Genomic DNA, 8419 nt, shown 5'->3' with positions numbered 1-8419 from the left:
CACAGAAAAACTTGAATATCAGAATACACGTCATGTGTCAAAATTCCACATGTGCCAAAATTTGGGAAAAAAATTTCCGTGTAAATATAACAGATCAGTTTTATCTGACACTGACACCATTGATGGCAACAGTCAACTACCGTATACCAGTTTATTTTCAAAGTAGAAAATTTTGGCAAATCTTGCATTTCTAAGATTTCACTAATTTATTATCGCAAATAGCTTGCAGACTGCACCACATGGCAATGGAAATGCATAATTTCGTGGTGGAAAAATTTCATGACGGAGAAAGGAACCACAAAATTCACAAAAATAAATGGATTATGGTATTAAAATACATGTACATTGTGTATACGTACCTTTTGAACTAGTTGGTCCTGCAGGTGGCATAGCTTGTGGAGGATTAGGAGTAGCTCCTCCAGTAGTAACTGATAGAGGATGTTCACGAGCTATTTCATCAGCTAATGCTGGATCACCTCCTTCTTTAACAGCTACACACACTCTCCTCCAACAAGGAATACCATAACGCCCATAATTATAATCTTTCCTTAACCAGTACTCTAAAACTTTCTGCAGGCAAGTGACGTTGTTTCCACGACAATCAGCCTCTATATTTTTAATTGTGTTTATTTTGAGACGCAAGGAAATGGCAATCTCAGTGCTTCCAGCGGCAAGCTGAGAGTTGCTCAATTCTTTTATGAATAACATGAAAGTCCTCAATTCCTGCGAAAAATATCATTATTGATCAAAATTAATCACAAACTCACTTAGTTCTTTATTGCAAACGTTCATAAAACGTTCAGAGGAAGAACTCGGTCTTGCAGCCGCCATTATTTTGGAATCATGTGTAACTTAGTAACTTACTCCGTACTAGTCCGTAGTCTCCACTCTCCTCATCTCTGAATAGTAATATACTAGTATACGGAGGAGACACGTGTGTTGTAATGGCATTGTTTGTCAGTGGCACTTGTAGAAAGCTTCTCTATCTCTCTTCATCTCTTAGTAGAACACCATCAAACAATCAGCTCTTGACTTCCAGACTATCTCATTTATTAAATAAAGGAGTGAAGACATAATGTAATGTTACTTATGTACCACTGATCAGTGTAATCCGGTAATTAATTGGGTTAAAATTAGATTAAAAATTTAATGAACGGTCTACTGTACCTGCCAACAATTTTCAGGGGATTAGAAATACTTTATTGAATTAGACTTAGGTGGGAATCATAAATTATGTGTATAATAGAGGATATGCGTAGTCTCGCGCAGCCAGACCATTCCCCAGCCTACAGTCATTTACGTCCACCCAAATGACTGTAGGCTGGGGAATGGTCTGGCTGCACGAGACTAGGATATGCGTGCTAATTATATTCATTGCAAAATAAATGCATTCATTGGATACCGTAATAACTTTCAAGAAAAAAAATAATTCGTTGGACGTCAGTTTTCCATCAGTAGGAATGGAGAAATGATAGAAAAAGGCTTGGTACCAGGAAACTGCTCTGTATTTCTTAATAGCAATTTTTCAGGTGACTACTAGACCCCATTAGATCCTCAGGATGCTTTCTAAGCTTCCGAAAAAGGCCTCAAGAAGGTAGCAAGGCAAGAAAATGTGTTTTCCCCCATTAAATTCTTAATAAACTTGATGTCCAACATGGCAGCCAATTTACTGTGTAGGTTGGATATACGGTACTTAAAAGTTATGAATATACTTAGCATGCATATCCTCTATTATTTTGTTTATGAAATTTAAACTGATTTAAGACTGGAAATTTTTACAATTATTGGAAAATTATTTTAAATTTATTTATAAACCTCAATGACCCACATATTTATTTTATTTATAATGTCTCCTCTCCCTCTATCATCTCTCATTAGTATATGTACTCCAGTAGTTCTGAATCAAGTGATGGATCAGATGATCATAAGACTAATGATGATGAAGGGTCTCTGGATGAGGTTGATTTGGGTTCTCTCTCTCATGCTATTGCCACCATATCAATACCTGATACTCTACCTGAGGTACCTCTCCTGGTACTCAATAGGAACCCAATGTTCCCACAGTTTGTCAAAATGGCGGAGGTAAGTCTAAATGATTTGTGATTGTTAGTTATACTCTACCATATACTGGGTACTTTTGGATGGGCTTGAATTAGTGAACTTGATTAAGTGATTACAAAAATAGACCCACCATTTTTTGATAAAAAATGGAAAACCATAGGTTATAGTACAGCAGTACTGGGTATTTTTCAGAAATTCACTGGTTTTTTTAATGGTCGTAATTAAAAATCTGGTTTCGAATTGGCTGAAACTTTCTACATAAGTACATTAATTTTTATCAGAAAATGTAATAAAAATTTGATGTGATTTTGGAGCCATTTTTGAAAAAAGTATTGGCTATAGTACTTACAGGGATTTTTCAGATTTTGACAGATTTAAAAAATGGCTATAATTTGTTGGAATCGACTTAAACTTTGTATACAACATAAGGGCTTCAGTATGTATCAAAATACGGGAAAAAATTTCGAGTGATTTGGAGCCATTTTTTGAAAAAAAACATGGCCTAGAATACAGGAAATTTTTCAGATTTTAGCCAAAAATGACAATAAATTTAAAAAATTACAGTCGGAATCACCACAACCTTTCTACACAGCAGGTAAATGTACTTTAATTTGCCTTTTTTTGTATAAAAAATTTTGGTTTTGTAAAATTTCAAATGAAAAATTTTTTAAGTATGAAATTTTAGCTTCTTTTGCATATACATGTATATATACACATGTACCTTGTCTTTTACCTACTAGTAGCAGGACTGCTATAGTAGTATTTATAGTTTTTGAGATATGAGCTTCTTGACATGGCTGTTTCCTGACATTACTAGTATACAGATAGTACTGAAAATGCAAGCAATGACCAATTTACAGATAATAAACCAAAACATTAAATAGCTTTTTTGTCATATGGTGGACTTTTTATTTTATAACTCAGTAATGAAGCGACAGATTGAACTACTGCAAGCACCATTGGATAGAGCAAGGTTAGAGCTGCAAGATGATACCTACTTAATCAGGATGTACCTTAGTCTTTCATTGATCATTAGGTCACAAAATATTGGTTGCTTAAAAATTTTCAATTTAAATATTTTCCTCACTTTAAATCACAAAATATTTCCACAATGAAAAAAGGCAATTTACATAATCAAAAAAATGTAATGAAATTTGGGGCAATTTTGAAGCCATTATTGGGAAAAACCACAAGCTAAAAGTACTGGGGAATTTTCAGAAATTGGCTCATCTTTTAATGGCCACAACTTGAATATTTGAGCACAGAATCAGCTCAAACTTTTTACATGTACATCAATATGTATCAGAAAATGTAGGGTTATTTGAAGCTATTTTTTTAAAAGGAGAGCTTATTATAATACAGGGATTTTATCAGATTTTAGCCAATTTTAAAAATGGCCATAGTTTTTAAAATGTAAATTGGAATTGTATTAAACTTTTTACACTGTATAAGGATATCAGAAAATGAAATAAAAATTTGGGATGATTTGGGAGCCATTTAAAAAAAAACCATAGGTGCTATATGGCATTCCATCAGGTCTGCTTTGGCCTCCTGTAAAATTTATAATAATAATAATAATGATAGCAATAATAATAGCACACAATGAACAAACTTTCTTTTGTAATTTGCAGATGTTCAAACAGGATGATAACTAACATAACAAACCACTTGCCCAAAAAACGGTGCTTGTCAACTATTGAAAGACCATTGCCAGCAATACCTATGAAAGCAGCAATGTCACTACAAATTCTTAATTGTAGTGAATTGAATCAAATTCAATTAAAGTTTTTTTGCCCCTAAAATCAAACAAGGTATTACATGACCAATGACCAAATTATATACTGCATTACCTTTACTCAGTAGTAAGGAACATGAGGTTGACCCACCACTGTCAGGTGAAATGGATCTTGCAACGTTTCTGAACAAACACCAAGACAAATTTCTGTTACAAGTTTGAGTATCTTGAGGATGACAACCAAAACATCATCCATCAGTGAAGGATATTTACCATACATACATGTACATGTAGCGTTCAAGTATCAGAAAGTGTCATAGCAAAAACTGACTCTGAGATTATAATCCCTTTGCATTCTGAAATGGTTTTCGGAATTATTCAAAACAATTCAAAAATGCATATTGACAATGTAAAGAAACTAATGGCATTGAAACCGCTCCCTTTAGCAGTAAAAGTGAGGGCATCCTTTTTTGATGGCCATGAGGAGACATCACTCAAGGCTGGTGACATACATGTACCAATCATCAAAGGCATTAAAAACAAAAATTCGGCAGCAACAGGCTTGAATGCATTGATGCATTTTCAGGGTTAAGGAAGGTCTTGAGGCACAGCTGTGTAGGCTTCTTTAAAATGGTCCATTTGCAGTTTGTTTAAGCCTCTGAATGCTGACAAAATATTTTCAGTTGCCGTTGGATTGTAAATTGTTTCATAAAGCATTGTCGACCACATCACATCAAGTGACACTAATGTATGAAGCTGTGTCAAAATTAGTGGCCATCTCATTGAACTACCCAGAAAAAAACTTGAACTGCCACTCAAATTAGACATTGAGGTTGAAGTGATTAAAAACAGTAGATGAGTGTAAAAATCTGCAAGAAGAAATCTGTGGTTAGTATTAATGTATGGTACATTTTTATTACATGATCCTCTTGTCCCACAGAGAGTCATTGAGGCTGGTAAAAGAGTTATAGATGATCCTACACATCTTGCTGATTTGGGAGCTGCACTGACCAGTAGAGAATCACATCAAATTCAAGCAGTTCTTGAATGTCCAGACGTAATCACTATTGTTATTATTATTATTATTATTATTATTATTATTATTACATGTATTTTATGTACATGTCATGTACATGTATCTACATTGTATTTATTTAATTTTATTAGATTCCTGAGTGATTGATATTAACACTTGAACTACTCAAGAAAGAACTAGCCATTGTAACGCTACAAAAAAACTTGGAAAAGAAGTAAGTACATTTATACAGTGTATGTACATGTAACTGCATGCATGAGCTCAATTAACTTCTATTTGCTTCACCACATTTTCTAGCATTACAGTCTTTTATTTTAATATTTGTCATTTTTAGGTTGAGGAGAAGTTTACTAAAATGCAGAGAAAGTATAATTTTATTATAAGAGGAACTGAAAATAATAAAGAGAAAACTAGGAATAGAAGTAATGGAGTATGAGAGAGAGGGAGGAACTGGAAGGATATGAATAAGTTGATAAAGTTTGTAGAAAGATGATAAGGATGCCATATTAGACAAGATTCCTGAAAAGATGTCGTACTGAAGGAAATTGAGACTGTATTAATTTTGAAGAAGAATTGAACGAACTGTCCTTTCTTGACAGCCACTCATCAGAATTTACATGTAAGTAAAAAAAGAAATAGATTTACTGATTGCTTTTTACTTGCATGCAATTGTCCTTGCCCTTTTCTCTCTCCCTATCTCCCTCTCCCAGTGTAACAATTAAGGAACTATCTTGATTGGTTGATGAGTATACCCTGGACTCCCTCTCCCAGTGTAACAATTAAGGAACTATCTTGATTGGTTGATGAGTATACCCTGGAGTAAGACCAGTAAAGAGGACTTCCATTTAGAGAGGGCTAAGGTTATACTTGATGAGGATCATTATGGACTCAATGACATTAAGGACAGGATACTGGAGTTTATAGGAGTCTCAAGATTGAAAGGATCAGTTCAGGGAAAGATACTCTGCTTTGTAGGACCACCTGGTAATGTACATGTACATTAATAGTTATGTATAATGTATTATATTATATTAATTTATGTTTATTGGGTAGTGTTTCTATTGGTACTACTGGTAGTGTGTTTATTGATATATAACTACAATGTACATGTACTTTAAACAATAAATATTTGAATCAGTCTACATTTTATTGTAATTATAGTCATTTTCTATCTTCTTTTTTTATTCCTCTCCCCCACTCTCTCTCTGTAGGTGTTGGTATAGCTCGTTCAGTTGCCCGGGCATTAAATAGAGAAGGAAGACCACACAATAAACTAATACAACAATCACTGACTGACTCTCTCTCTCTTCGTGTGTGTGTGTGTGTGTTTTAGTACTTTAGGTTCAGTATAGGAGGTATGACTGATGTGGCTGAGATAAAGGGACACAGGAGAAAATATGTTGGTCCAATGCCTGGTAAAGTGATACAGAGTTTGAAGAAAGTACAGACCAAGAATCCTAAATCCACTCATACTGATTGATGAGGTTGATATTAGGGACGCGGGTACCAGGTATGGGAGTTTGGGATTGGTAGCATATGATGCGTTGGATTATGTGTCATTTTTTGTCTATTTATTATTTCACATTCTCCCTCTCTCTCCCTTTCTCTTTAAGGGTGATCCAGCCAGTGCTTTGTTAGAGTTGTTGGATCCAGAGCAGAATTCTTTCTTTTTGGATCATTATCTTGATGTTCCTGTGGATCTCTCACGTGTTCTGTTCATTAGTACAGCCAATACAACTGACACTATACCAGGACCACTCATTGACAGAATGAAATAATACAAGTAAAAGAACTACTCATACATTAATATACATGTACTTATGTTATGTAGCAAGTTTGAGTCGATTCCAACCAAAATTGGATTTTTTACAAATTTTTAATGTTGCTCAAAAATTGGACAAAAGTCCCCGTACTATAGTACAGGGATTTTGGCCAAATTTGTTCAAAAAGGAAAAGTTTAGAATTTTCTATATTTATTACATTTCCTAATACATATACATGTTCCTATACTACGTAGAAATTTTGAGTTGATTCTGATCAAATTTGGATTTTTTTTACAAATCTTTAAAGTTGCTCTAAATATGGACAAAAGTCCCTGTACTATAGTACAGGGTCGCTGACCAAATTTCACCAAAAATTAAAAGTTTAGAATTCTTCATTTTAATGGCTTTTTCTGATACATATACATGTTTTTATGCTGTGTAGAAAGTTTGAGCTGATTCCGATCAAAATTGAATTTTTTTACAAATTTTTAAAGTTGCTCAAAAATTGGACAAAAGTCTCTGTACTATTATAGTACAGTGATGACTTTGGCCCAATTTTGTCAAAAATGAAAAGTTGAAAATTTTCCATTTTTATAATTGTTCCTGATGCATATACATGTTCTTATGTTGCGTGCATAGTTTAAGCTAATTTCGATTAAAATTGGATTTTTTACATTAGAGTTTATTGAAACACCATGGACTATTATATCATTCTTAATCTCACTCTTAGGTCTCTGGTTATATATCAGAAGAGAAGGAAAGCATTGCTCAGAATTACCTGATACCTCAAGCTCATTCTTCCTCTGGTTTGGAGGAGGGGCAGGTCCTTATAGAAACTGATGCTCTCCAGTCCCTCATCAAGTGGTACTGCAGGGAGAGTGGAGTGAGGAATCTACAGAAACACATTGAGAAGGTGCTGAGTGCAAGTATCACACACACACACAAGTCATGATAATATTTACATGTATAAATACTTACATGTACATGTACACATGTACATGTAGTCTCCTTTGCTTGTTAATAATAATAAGTTTGCTCATAATAATAATTTAAATACATGCATACTTGTCATGTGTACCTTATACTGGGTTCTTTTTTATGTAGTGAAGAACTTTTCACAAATCACACACACATAAGTCATAGTAATACATGTACATGTATTGTCCTTTGCTTGTTGAGCTGTTTTATCATTTATGTACGTGTACATGTAAATGTACAGTTACTTAAATATTTAGCTAATTTACATGTACATATTATTTATACATTGTACAGATACAGATTTATTCATTGTACAGATATTACATAAAGCTGCTTTTAAAGTCTTATCACAGATACAGACTAATGATGATGAAGCTGAAGAAGATGAAAAGAAAGAAGAAACAAAAGAAGAGAAACCTTCTCCCCCTCCTGTTCCTCCTGTCACTGTCTCTTCCTCCAATTTAAAAGATTTTGTCGGTCATCCTCCGTTTATTTCCGATCGCCTCTACGAGACTACACCCCCTGGAGTGGTTATGGGTCTGGCTTGCACGTCAATGGGAGGCACTACTTTTTATGTGGAGACAGGCATGGCTGAGGGGCAGGGCCTCTCAAAGGAGGGAAGAGGAGAGGGGGGTATTGTAATAGTTTTTATTGAAAACACTGATATCAAAGTCCAAAAGATAGAGAGGAATAATGAATGTGTGTGTGCGTAAAAGAATCAAAAAGAAGAACCAGAATTGCATGAAACAAAATCAGCTATATATACACATGCTATGATTAAATAATTGTGGTTACAACTAATGAATCACATTATATTACAATACTCCTCCTTGATCATTAGTTGTA

At 34.2% G+C, this 8419-nt stretch overlaps 1 long non-coding RNA gene across 2 annotated transcripts in view; it reads left to right on the top strand.

Moving 5' to 3' along the window:
* The first annotated feature begins 4746 nt into the window (after nt 1–4746).
* The window catches only part of LOC109587292 (uncharacterized), an 8078-nt gene continuing 4405 nt past the window's right edge, over nt 4747–8419 (top strand). Inside the window, exons 1-8 of one of the 2 annotated variants that reach the window (XR_002187512.1) lie at nt 4747–4853; nt 4964–5046; nt 5167–5451; nt 5543–5816; nt 6044–6342; nt 6446–6615; nt 7326–7508; nt 7891–8206. This is a non-coding gene — a long non-coding RNA (uncharacterized LOC109587292). Of the gene's footprint in view, nt 4854–4963; nt 5047–5166; nt 5452–5542; nt 5817–6043; nt 6343–6445; nt 6616–7325; nt 7509–7890; nt 8207–8419 lie in introns of those variants that run through there. The other variant, XR_002187513.1, reaches the window with a different exon arrangement.

The sequence above is a fragment of the Amphimedon queenslandica genome, unplaced genomic scaffold, assembly GCF_000090795.2.
Source record: "Amphimedon queenslandica unplaced genomic scaffold, v1.1 AMPQUscaffold_12620, whole genome shotgun sequence".
NCBI classification, from domain to species: domain Eukaryota; kingdom Metazoa; phylum Porifera; class Demospongiae; order Haplosclerida; family Niphatidae; genus Amphimedon; species Amphimedon queenslandica.
The sequence above is the reverse complement of the archived record's forward strand: the minus strand, read 5'-3'. Positions and strand labels throughout refer to the sequence as shown.